The following is a 4025-nucleotide window of genomic DNA, read 5'->3' on the forward strand; positions in this document are numbered from 1 at the left end:
GCCATTGGTACCCTTTGTTGCAAATTGATGACTTTTTTTATTAGTTGAAGCAAGCAGTATCATTCTTGGAGATTGATTTGAGATCAGGGAATCATCAGGTATGCATCAAATAAGAGGACATCTACAAGAATTTTTTTTGAACCAGATATGGGAATTATGAGTCTATTGTGGTTCCTTTTAGTCTCACTAATGTTACAGTGACTTTCATGTGTTTGATGAATAATGTGTTGCGTCCTTACCTGGATAAGTTTGTAATAGTATTCATTGATGATATATTGATATATTCTAAGAATGAGGAAGATCATGTAGAACACCTAGCAGTAGTGTTAAGATTGCTAAGAGATCATTAGTAGTATGCCAAGCTCAGTAAGCACAATTTCTTTTAGACATAAGTTCATTACTTGGGGCATGTGGTTTCCAAGGAAGGTATAACAGTAGATCCGAAAAAGATTAGAGCTATTATGGAGTGGGAAACTCCTATGAATGTGGATGAGGTCATATAATTTATCGGATTAGCAGGTTATTACAAGATGTTCATCGGGAACTTATCCCGGATTTCCTATCCTATTACATCCCTACAGAGAAAAGGAAATAAATTTGAATGGATAGAGGAATGCGCAACTAGTTTTGAGCTGTTGAAGTATTTTCTTACAAACGCTCCATTCTTGAAGATTGCATATCTAGATAAAGAGTTTGTGGTATGTATAGATGCTTACAAGAGAGGACTTAGCGGAGTCCTGATGCAGAAAGGATAGGTGGTATGCTATGAGTCAAGGAAGTTGAATGAGCACAAGGATAACTACGTGACTCATGATCTTGAGTTGGAAGTTATCATCCATGCCTTAAATACGTGGAGACATTATCTTCTTGGCAGGCGGTTTATTCTAATGAGTGATCATAGTGGATTGAAGTACTTGTTTGACCAACCTAATGTGAATGCTAGGAAATCTAGATGGTTGGCTACGCTTAGTGAGTTTGACTTTGAGATCAGGTACATTAAGGGAAAGGAGAACAAGTTTGTAGATGCTCTTAGCAAAAGAGTGTAGGTAAATCACATTGCGGTAGTGAGTTCTTATGGGATAGAATTGCAAGAGCAGATCTTGTAGGTAGGACAACAAGATGACATGTACTAGTAGTTTAAGCACAAGTTACACTAGCAGGGAACATGTGATCAGGATGTGGATTATCATCTCATGACTTATGGTTTAATGATATTTAGGGACATTATCTATGTGCCAGAAAACAATGAGCTCAAGAAGATTATCTTGAGGGAATTTCATGTCAAGCCATATTCAGGTCACTCGAGATATCAGAAGACATTGACAACAGTTAAGAAGTTCTATCACTGGAAAAAATTGAAGAAAGAGGTGGTTGATTATGTTACGAAATGTTTGGATTTTTAGTGGGTAAATGCAGAGTGTAAGCATCTAGGTTATTTATTGCAGTAAATTTTGATTCTAGAGTGGACATGGGAGGTTATTTCCATGGACTTCATTAAAGGTTTGAAGAGGAAATTGAAGCAACATGATTCTATTATGGTTATGGTTGACGAGTTGACTAAGTTAGCTCATTTCATCGCAATTAATTGTATGAACCCAACTAGTGACATAACTCAAATTTTCATTAAGGATCTAGTGAGGTTACATGGTATTCCAAAGGAGATTGTGATAGACAGAGATGCCAATTTCACTTCCAAGTTTTGGAAAGATTTGTTTGCATGTTTGGGGACAAAATTAGCTTTCATTACAACTTATCATGGATAGACAGAGAGGGTTAACAGGATTCTTGAGGACATGTTGAGGATGCATGTCATGCATTAGAAGAGGAAGTCGTAAGAGTATATTCCACTCGTAGAATTTTCATATAATAATGGGTATTAGTGGTCCTTGAAAATGAGTCCATTTGAGGTAGTTTATGGGAGGAGTTGTAATGCTCCCATCATACGGACTGATCCAGTGAATAGGGTTTTGATTGGACTAGACATGTTGGCTTAGGTGGAACAGGAAATGTAGGTTATCAAAATGTATTTAAAGGAAACATCAAACATACAAAAGAGTTATTCATATCAACACAAGGTATTTAAGGAGTTTGAGTTTGGGGAGCATTTGTACTTGTGTGTCAAGCCCAAGAGGAGCTCCTTGAGGATTGGATCATGTGCCAAGTTGGAACCTTGGTATTGCAAGACTTTCAAGATCCCTGAGAGGATTGGACCGGTGGCATACGAATTGCACTGCCTCCAACAATGAAATTCCATGATGTTTTGCATGTTTCATTGCTTAAAAGATACATGAAGGATGTTGATCATGTGATTTATGTTTTTGTATTGCACGTGGAACTAAAAGGAGAATTGTATCCAAAACCTTAGTGAATTTTGCAGTGAAATACGCTTAGCGAAAAATACTCATGTTCTAAAATCGAGTAATCGAGCAAGTTAAAGTGCAATGGAAGAACTTCGGGCCCGTTGAAGCTACATGGGATATTGATGACCAGATGTGGGCTATGTATCCTTCTCTGTTCACCGGTTGAGAGGATATATTCCAATATATGTGTTTGATGTTGTGTTTTGGTTATGTCTATATATACATATATATGTAAATATTGCATTGAGTTGTGTCATAAAGCTCCAATAAGTGGTATGGTGTTCATGGTATGATGGTCATGGTATTATCAATATGATATGATGTAGATGTTGCATTGAGTTATGTTATAAAGCTCCATGGGCAACATGTGTTTTGATGGTTGATAAGTGTCATTCAACCCCGAGGACAGTGTTCCCCCAAGGGGGAGGGGTTTGTTATAACCCCTGGTTGATTTTAGATGTAAATAACAATAAGGCCAATTTCATGGGACATGGATTCCAAGTTGAATGTTGGGTAAAACATAATGATGGGTATCACTGGTCATTAATAAATGGCTGTGGAAATTGGAAAAGGCATGGCAAAGGAAAAGAGGCATTAATTGGATTTTTATTTATGAAATAAATAAAAATAGGAGAAAAGGGAGATGAAAGGTCACAAATTTGCATGAGAGGGAAATTGAAGGGAAAATGAAGAAAAATGAAGAAAATAGAGGCATCAATGATAAAAGGCTTCTAAGGATCAGTTCATAGATTTGGTTGGATAAGCTTTTGTCAGTTTAGTTTTGGAGCTCTCTTCTACTCTCTCATTCTCTCATACTCTTACACACTCAGATAATTCTTGGAGAATTCTTGGAGTATTCTAGTATTCACTTGGATTGGAGAAAGAAGGAAAATGAGAGCATGAAAATGCAAGTGACCAGGTGGATCAGTAGCTACAACTAGGTTTCTTGACATGTAACAGATTGCATGTGTCATTTATATGGAATAGAGGATTTCCTGGATTGATAGTGATTTTAGCCTTGCCTTGCCATTTCCTAGATAACCATGTTGTTGTGGGATTTTCCACTTGATTATTTTCCCATCGCTGGTCATAATTCCTTATGGTTTTGGGTTGGAATAAACACTGTAGAAGCCATGGAACAACTTGGATTGAGTTACTAGTCCTGGAACCTAGGTTGGGACAAATGCCATGGAGCCCTTGGTGTGTTGAGTTACTAGTCCCTATATCTAGTTTGGAAAAACGCTTTGGTGCCCTAGAAGGTTATGATTTGAGTTACTAGTTCATGGAGCCCTAGACAACTTGGGTAGAGATAGATATGGTTTGTGTTAATGATGTCCAACCGTGGAGGTGGAATCATTACGGTTGAGGTTTGAGGTTGTTTTGGCCTCTGGAATCCCTCATTTGTTTTTTTTTGGTTATTTCATGACATCCCAGATTCATGCTTGGAATATGGTGCGGGAGTGATTGGCTAAAAGAGAGATTTGGTTCAACCCAATATATGGTTGGGTGATACGTGAATGTCCATGACTTGGTTGATATTTTCATATGTTAATATGAGACATTTCCTTATTGATATCTATGAGTAATTATAGTGATTATGTTAGCGATATTATGGTTGATTTGCCATGGCTTATATGTTGGTTATTTGCTCGCTATATGCTAGTT

This window comes from Pinus tabuliformis, chromosome 5_2 (genome assembly GCF_031772625.1).
Source record: "Pinus tabuliformis cultivar Carrire ecotype Pingquan chromosome 5_2, CPIR1, whole genome shotgun sequence".
Taxonomy (NCBI): domain Eukaryota; kingdom Viridiplantae; phylum Streptophyta; class Pinopsida; order Pinales; family Pinaceae; genus Pinus; species Pinus tabuliformis.